Below are 9,671 nucleotides of genomic sequence, written 5' to 3'. Positions count from 1 at the left end.
GAGAATCTGAGAAAACAACTTCTGCTAAAGCACCTCTTCGTTTAAACCCTCAATTTCGTCCAGTTTCACCTTCTGTGATTCCCATGGAGATAGGACGTTCCAAATTATCTTTAGAAGAGAGGAAACGAAGAGTAAAGAATAGACTCTGTATCTATTGTGCTGATTCCACACATATGCTCAGTTCTTGCCCTAAGAAATCGGGAAATGCCAGGCCCTAACTAGTTCTGGAGAGGTGAAGTTAGGGTCCCTGGAGTCCTCTCCATTGTCTATGAAATCTAAAGTCTGCGCTTTCGATGTTACGATTTCCTTTGCTACTAAATCCTTTGAGTCACAGGCATTGATTGATTCCGGAGCAGCAGGAAATTTCATTTCTAAATCACTAGTGAATCAATGGTCCCTACCAGTGATCACTTTAAAAACACCCATTACTGTGACGGCTATAGATGGATCACGTCTCATCAATGGTCTCATCACCCAGAGTACGTCTCCAGTAACCCTTCAGATTGGTGTACTACACCATGAAGAAATTTCGTTTTTAATTCTTCCTGTTACGACAAGTCCGATTGTCTTAGGCCTTCCATGGCTTCAATGTCACTCTCCCCAGATTGACTGGCGCACCCCTCAAGTTACGTCTTGGGGGCCTGAATGTCACCATCGTTGTCTCTCTCAAGTTATTCCTCTTAAAGTACAGCAATCTTCCATCTCATCTTCCTCCCCGGGACTCCCTCCTCAGTATGCTTCATTTGCCGATGTGTTTGATAAAGCTCAGTCTGAACGTCTTCCTCCTCATCGTTCTTGGGATTGTCCGATCGACCTTCTACCTGGCAAGACTCCTCCCAGGGGTCGGGTCTATCCTCTCTCGTTACCTGAAACTCAAGCCACATCTGAGTACATACAGGAGAATCTCCAGCGTGGGTTCATTCGACCTTCCACCTCTCCCGCTGGAGCTGGGTTCTTCTTCGTCAAAAAGAAGGATGGATCATTACGCCCTTGTATAGATTTTCGTGGACTCAACGCCATTACTATCAAGAATCGGTATCCCATTCCGCTGATCACTGAGCTATTTGATCGCATCAAGGGAGCTCGGATATTTACTAAGTTGGATCTTCGTGGTGCCTACAATTTAATTAGAATCCGTTCCGGTGACGAATGGAAGACCGCGTTTAACACCAGAGATGGGCATTACGAATATTTAGTAATGCCCTTCGGGCTGTGTAATGCCCCCGCGGTTTTCCAGGGTTTCATCAATGAGATCTTTCGGGACTTATTATATGTATGTGTCGTTGTCTACCTGGACGACATATTGATCTTCTCACAGGACCTGCCTTCTCATCACCAACATGTGGCAGAGGTCCTCTCCAGACTACGGAAAAACTCATTGTTCTGTAAATTGGAAAAATGTTCATTCGAGTTACCCCAGATTCCATTCTTGGGGTATATAGTTTCCGGAGTTGGCCTGAAGATGGATCCAGACAAAGTAAATGCTGTACTACATTGGCCTCAGCCAACTACTCTTCGTGCCATCCAGCGTTTTTTAGGTTTTGCCAATTACTATAGACGCTTCATTCAAGACTTCTCATCCATTGCATCTCCCATTGTGGCCTTAACTCGGAAAGGGGCTAATACTAAGCAATGGTCATCTGAGGCTCTCCAAGCCTTTCAAATCCTCAAAGAGTCCTTCTCGTCTGCTCCCATTCTGCGACAACCTGATGTGACACTCCCCTTCTTCCTAGAAGTAGATGCCTCTAATGTGGGCTTAGGAGCTATTCTCTCCCAACGCTCGGAGCAACAAAAATTACATCCTTGTGCCTTCTACTCTCGGGGTCTTCTGCCCGCAGAGAAAAACTATACTATCGGGGACAAGGAGTTGCTGGCCATCAAAGCTGCATTAGAGGAATGGAGATACTTGTTGGAAGGAGCTCGCCATCCGGTGACGATCTTCACGGATCATAAGAACTTGTCATATTTGCAATCTGCTCAATGCTTGAACCCTCGTCAAGCAAGATGGTCTCTTTTCTTTTCCCGTTTTGAATTAATTATAACCTTCAAACCAGCTGCTAAGAACAAGAAAGCTGACGCTCTATCTCGAGCTTTTGTGACGTCCTCTGATGTAGAAGAGGTTCCCAACCATGCTATTCTAGACCCCAAATGTATTTCTCTGGCTGCTTCATCCACCAAAATGCTACCATTTGGGAAGACCCTCGTGCCTCCTACTCTGAGGAGGAAAATCCTTTCGTGGTTCCATGCCTCTCGTTTTTCTGGACACGCCGGTGAACATAAGACCTTTGAGATGCTCTCTCGTAGTTACTGGTGGCCTTCAATGAGGAGAGACGTCAAAGAGTTTATTGCTTCCTGTGATTTATGTTCTCAGTTCAAATCCTCCCGCAGAACTCCAGCAGGGTTGCTGCGACCACTACCCATTCCGTCCAAGCCTTGGACCCATATTAGTATGGATTTCGTTACTGATTTGCCACCAAGTAAGAATCACAATACTATTTGGGTAGTGGTAGACAGATTTTCGAAGATGGCTCATTTCGTCCCTCTGTCCGGTTTACCTTCCTCGTCTACTCTGGCTGAACATTTCATTAAAGAAATCTTCCGCATCCATGGATGTCCGTCTGAGATTGTGTCAGATAGAGGAGTACAATTCGATTCCAGATTCTGGCGGGCCCTTTGTAAAACCTTGGGCATACGATTAGCACTCTCATCGTCTTACCATCCGCAATCTAACGGACAAACGGAACGAGTCAATCAAGATCTTGAGACTTTTATTAGGATGTTCTCTTCAGCCAACCAAGACAACTGGGTAGAATTGCTCCCTTGGGCTGAATTCGCCCATAACAACATGTACCATGAGTCATCATCCAAAACTCCATTCTTTGTGGTCTACGGTCACCATCCGTCTTTTCCGGAATTTCCTGCCCTCCCGCCCACCCAAGTTCCTGCTGTGGAGACTGCTTGTCAGACCTTCAAAAATATCTGGTCTCAGGTCAAAACCTGTTTAAAGAAGACATCTAACAAATATAAGTCTTTCGCAGATAAGAAGAGGCGGGCTATTCCACCACTAAAAATTGGAGATCGTGTCTGGTTATCTACCAAAAATATTCGTTTGAAGGTTCCATCTATGAAATTCGCCCCTCGTTTTATTGGTCCATATAGGATCATTCAAGTTATCAATCCAGTATGTGTCAAACTTCTTCTTCCTAAGAATCTTCGGATCTCCAATGCCTTCCATGTGTCCTTGCTCAAACCTCTCATCATCAACCGTTTCTCGACTCCTTCCTCAGCACCGCAGCCAGTTCAAGTTCATCAGGAGGAGGATTTCGAGATTACTGAGGTATTGGATGCAAAAATTTCGCGAGGAGTCCTCCGTTTCCTCGTTCATTGGAAGGGCTTTGGTCCTGAGGAGCGTTCATGGATCAAAGCTGAAGATCTTAATGCTCCTGCCCTTCTGAAGAAGTTTTATTCCAAAAATCCGGACAAGCCCGGTTCCAGGCGTTCTGTGCCCACCTTTAAAAGGGGGGGTACTGTCACTCACCGGACTGTGAGTGCTTCTTCCCGGACATTTAGGAACCGTGGCCGTCCTCCATCCTGAGGGACTGCGCATGCGCAGCCCTTTCTATACCTCCAGTGTATGTTCCTTTAACTTAATTGGCAGATCAGGCAACCTCCCTATATTAAGCACCTGTGGTCATCACCACATTGCCTGATCTTGGAGTCTCATTCCCCATGAGTCTCTGAAGGTGTTCCTGTGTTTCCTTGTTTATTCAGCTCTGCTGATTCCTGTGGTTTCCAAACCACTTCTACCTCTGTGGTTTCCAAACCACTTCTGCTACTGTGGTTCCCATACCACTTCTACCATCTACTGAATCATCGTGACTGTGAGCTGATTCCTATCCGCTGCCTCCGTGCACTACAGTCTTCTAATCACTTCAACTCTACCATGTATCATTGGGACTGTTAGCTGATGCCTATCCGCTGCCTCCGTGCATTACAGGCTTCAACCACATCCACTCACCTGTTCATGATTGTGACTGCCAGCTGATTCCTATCCGCTGCCTCCGTGCACTACAGGCTTCAACCTGCAACTCGTCTGTGTTTCATCATCGTGACTGCTAGCTGATTCCTATCCGCTGCCTCCGTGCACTACAGTCTTCAACCTGCAACTCGTCTGTGTTTCATCATCGTGACTGCTAGCTGATTCCTATCCGCTGCCTCCGTGCACTACAGTCTTCAACCTGCAACCCGTCTGTGTTTCATCGTGACTGTTTGGCTGATTCCTATCCGCTGCCTCTGTGCGCTTCAGTCTTCAGTCCTTGTCAACGCTCCCGTGTTTCCTTGAGTCTGCCTCCACTATTGCTACCCGCTATTCTCCGTGATCAACAGTGCCTGTTCAACTCTGCTCTCCCGTGTCCCATCGTTACTGCACCTGCTGGTTGCTATTGGCTACCTCCGTGTTCCCGCAGAGACCCGCTGCTGCTACTCCTCAGCACTACTCATCCATCTACTGCTGATCCGCTCTCCACGCTTTCCTGTGTTCCCTGCTGGTCTACCTTCCCGTGCGCTGCACCTACTAGACCACCGCTTCACCCATCCAGGGACTTCGCATCCTGCCGGCCTCCTGCCGTTCAGGTATCTCTGCACTCCTGTCTGACTGCCTCCTGAACCACGGTATGCATACTTCTCATTGACTGTGCTGTGTATTGCATACCTTGCTGGACTGTGTTGGTTCTCCTCTGGAGTGTGCTATCCGCTGAGTCTATTGCCATCATTGACTGTGTTATCTTATGCTGGACTACTTCAAGAGACTTTCTATATTGGCAGTATTGTTCAGTCATTTATACATTTATATTGTGCATATTACTGTGGATCAAAGTCAAGGTGCCCGTGTATATATTGTGTTGCAGTCTCTCCCCGTGCACCTCCTCACATATATATTCAGTAGTACAACTTGCTAGTGGCAGACCACTGACTCCTGTTTACAGTTTCACCTGTTCCAGTATCCTCTCACATAGCAGTGGTACAACTTGCTAACGCAGACCACTGACTCCCCGGATATCTCCACTTGGATTCCATTCCTTCACTCAGACAGCGGTACAACTTGCTATCCGCAGACCGCTGACTCTCATCACCTCCTCGTTTCTGTTGGACATTCCTCCTCACTATAGCAGTGGTACAACTTGCTACCGCAGACCACTGACTACCTTCACGTGTCCTTTGTCCATACAGTTCCTCGTGTATTACTACCTCCATATTGCCAGTGCTGCTAGTCATAGACTTTCCTGAGCATCTCATCATCTGCTATTTCCTGTTCCGTGATCACCCTGCTACCAGAGTACCATATTACCACCTATACTGCTCTGGTAAGCCTATCACCTGGTGATCCCTGGGTAAAGACTCCTAGTGCCCGTGACACCAAGTCATTTAGGACAATGCTATGCTTCTAACTTTTCAGCAACAGTTTGCGGAAGGCCCTTTTCTATTCCAACATGACTGTGCCCCAGTGCACAAAGCAAGGACTACAAAGACATGGTTTAAAGAACTTGACTGGCCCGCACAGAGCCCTGACCTCAACCCCATCGAACACCTTTGGAAGAAACTGGAACATAGATTGTGAGCCAGGCCTTCTCGTCCAACACCAGTGCCTGACCTCATAAATGCTCTACAGAATGAATGGGCACAAATTCCCACAGAAACATTCCAACATCTTGTGGAAAGCCTTCCAAGAACAGTGGAAGATGTTATCGCTGCAAAAGGAGGACAAACTCCATATTATAGTATATGTATTTGAATACAGTGTCATTACACTCCCTGTTGGTTTAATGGTCAGGCATCCAAATACTTTTGTCCATATAGTGTATATTTTTTTACTTTTGGGTGAACCCCTCCCAACACCCAAAATGGAGGCACTAACAGTGGTTAGTATTTGTAAAGCACAGAATAAGGGATACTAACAGCATAAAGTAAGAGACAATATGTAGTCTCAGGATCCCACATATCCATAGTAGTATACAGTAGAAGGAGTACAGAAACACCAGGTTATGTTTATAGACATGCAATGCACATTTCATAAGGCTGTGCAACCAAGAATTTTTATTTATTTTCTCTAAAGGCAAGCATTCATCAATCAATAATTAACATCTTGTCTTTCATCATTATCCCTCCATCATTCAACAATGGCCCCTTTATCCTCCATCATCAACAATGATTATTTGTTAGGTGCCACAAAACTCTGCAGCATCAGACAGTTCGTATAACAAAAAATCAAACAGATAAATAAATCATACATAGAAACACAATGATGACGTTGACAGAGAAGATGCAGACATGAGAAAGTGGGTAGACAGAGGGTAGAGAGGTACTTGCTTGTAAGAGCTTACAGTCTACAGGGAGAGGACCACACTGAGACAATAGAAGTTAGAGGCACAGGTTGGTTGCTGGTAGTGCCCAAAGAGAGTACTTTCACATGGGGTAGAGTGTGCTATAATGAAGGATAGAATAAGAGGAAGGTTTCTGGGGGAAAGATTTTGAAGGTTCAGCCAGAACTATTAGAGGGGATTAAATCATGGATAGATGTGAGCTCACTGCAGACAGATCTAGCATTTCAGAGTGCACAGGAAAAGGGGAGTGAAGCAGAAATATGTGGATGAGGTTGGAAAGGTTGGAGGTAAGTGGTACATGGGAAATCTTCCAGTGGAAGTAGGACCATGAGAGAATAGTGGGGATTGGGTGGGGCCAACAGTTTGGGGACATGTTGCCAGTAGTCAGAAGGATGAGGTGAGTGGCAAAGAGAACCAACAAAGGTGATATGAGGGTGTGAGGGTTGTACCAGCATGTGTAGGCCAGAGAGGATGGTGAGCAGAGGGAAAAAGGGGTAATAAGTGTGACTAATGACAGATAGGGTTGAGCTGAGATGTTGAAAGAGGGGAAGTGGAAATTAGTAGGAAGAGAGAGATCCCTGTGTCTGGATAAACTCAGAGAGAAAAGATATGGACAGAATGACAATCGGACAAAGTGATATATAAGCAGAGAAAAGGTGAAAAAAATGGAAGAAGAAAAAGAGAGGCTGAGTAAAAAGGAAAGTGCTGAAAATGACTAAGCAGTAGAGAGATGTGTGAGTACACACAGCAGAGACTGAGCTATGTCCTGAGGACAGTGTGAGAGGACAGTGACAAGTTGGAGTTGTAAGATAACAGTTAAGCAGACACAGATCAGTATAACTCCCACCATTACATCACTGACACTGGAAACATCAGCAGTTACTTAGACACATGTTACTGATCCCTATGTACCTGAACTGCTTACTAAAAAAGAATCAGTTTTTCAGGAAAAATACAGAAATAGTGTTTTACAAAAATCTTCTTGTGAAGGTCTACAACCACTTAATAAAGTGACTATTCATAAAGTCCAACGGGATAAAAAAAGAAATTTATGGGCCCCAACCACGTGCACCACTTCTACAAATAGTTATTGAAACATTTGATGTAGGTCTTAAAGTTGTATTGAGAAATTCATCTCTTTATCGTGTTAAGTTATGTATTAATGTTAGGTAATTAAATATATATAAATATGTGTAAAGATTAATAATTTATTCTGGCAGAAACATCTATAGACATAGAATTCCAATAAGATATCAGTGTTATTAATATGGCGAATTCAAAGGTTTGTCATTTGTAAATAGTTTCAAGGTGATAAGATATTGTTTAAAAATAATTGTGCACTTCTAAAATAAATATCAGAGTAATTCTTATTAATAAAAGGAAATTAGTTCAGAATACACTTGTGTCATTTTAAATCTCTGTGGATAAATCTCCTTACATCTCAGGTACATAAAAAAGCTGAAGTGTTGAAACCAGAAAAGAGAACTATCTAATATTGGTAAGGTGCAACTTCAACATATTACTCTAAATAACACCACATGGGTTATTACAATAACACATATACATCCCTGTAATATTGGTTTGGCATGGAAGAGCTTTAGACCAATGTCAATTTACCAAATTGTTTCAATAAACTCAGTTAAAAAATGTGATGATCTCTACATTACAACTGTTGTATTTCTGATGTAATGTTACCAATGTAATATAATAACTATTTTTTGGGGTTTATTTTAACATAAACCACTTTGGTTACATGTAAGAAGACACATGGAAATGTTAATTTTTTTCCTCAGGGCTTTAAGTTGCTATTAATGATTTACATATTGCTAAGTGTCATGTAATTACTATGGCAACCACAGTCACATATGTTGTAGCGTACAGAGAGGCTTTGTGACGTTCATAACATAAAACTTACACACCACTATCCTCTGTCATCACGTGGCCACCAATGAGCTCCCTGACTAATTCGCTAAGGAGAGTTATGTTTTCTGCTGTAGCAGCATTAAATATTTGACACACAGATCATTTTTCTAGGGGAATACTAAGTTATAAGAGAACCTCCTGGAAAAATTTCATTTAGATTCATGTTAAAGATGTGCACATTTTGCTGTTTTAAAAAAATCAGTTTTTGGATTATACCTTTAAAATGGCAACATTTCTAATTTTATATTTAAATAAAAACAAATTTATTTGCTCAATGTAACTGTATATAAGTGTAGGCTTTGCTCTGTATAATTAATCCAAATGTTATTTTTGCACAGTCAGATATAAAAGTTTGTTTATCACAGCTTATAGCTGTGCATTGTTCCCCAGGCGGAGGCGTAAGAGAGGAATTGTGACCTGAATAGCTACAAAGGAGCTTTCCATGTATTACAAGCCCTGACACTAGTTTGCTTCTGTCTTTGCTTCCTTCTGATGACAGCCTGAATCCAAACAGCTTGCCAGCCCTCGTCTGTCTCACATGGCAAAGAATAGGCTGCACTAATGTCAGACAAGGAAGCTTGAAAGCTTTAATTTACTGCACCCCTATACCTTTTACATATATGACTAAATATCCTCTGAAAATCATTGCATAACATGTTGATGCAGTTTAAATAAAGGATAACAATAATAATTATTTTAATAAAATAGTATATAATGTTGAATATACTAGGAGAGATCAGAAATAGATATAGTGTAGTTCTTTTAGACAAGCATACTGGTCACACCACTTGCCTCTAGACCAGGGGTCAGGGAACTTTTTACCTTTTTACCCCCAAATATATTTAGATATGCCGACGTTACCCCCTTGATTTGAAAGGAAGAAAATCATATATTAATTATTGGAATTCAAAATTTTATTGAATCTATTCAAAATTTCTTTGAAAGCTTCAATTTCAAAATTTCAGGTTTTGGAGAAATGATGTTGCTTCAGTTTTGATACAAGAGCATCAATATTGGGGCATTTTGATGTTAGAGCAAATTACAGTCTTCAGCGTCCAATCGATTTCTCTGCTTTGTTTTTATGTTCGTTATAGTGGAAAATCCTTGTTCGCAAAGGTAGGTTGTTGCAAAAGACAGCAACTTTTTGACTGCCTCCTCATGTGCTATTTTGAATGCCTTTGCAGCTGTTGACATCCAAAAATATGACAGATCTGCTTTGTTTTCAAATGCAATACGTGCTTTATTATTACATTGAAACTAAAGAAGTACCTCTGCCAACCCTTGAGGCTCTTCTGGTACAACAACAATTTCATATTTAAAGGGGTCTACAATCCAACTGACAGCATGTGAATTGGCAGCATTACCCCC

Source organism: Mixophyes fleayi, chromosome 4, assembly GCF_038048845.1.
Source record: "Mixophyes fleayi isolate aMixFle1 chromosome 4, aMixFle1.hap1, whole genome shotgun sequence".
Taxonomy (NCBI): domain Eukaryota; kingdom Metazoa; phylum Chordata; class Amphibia; order Anura; family Limnodynastidae; genus Mixophyes; species Mixophyes fleayi.
This window is presented reverse-complemented; position numbering follows the sequence as displayed.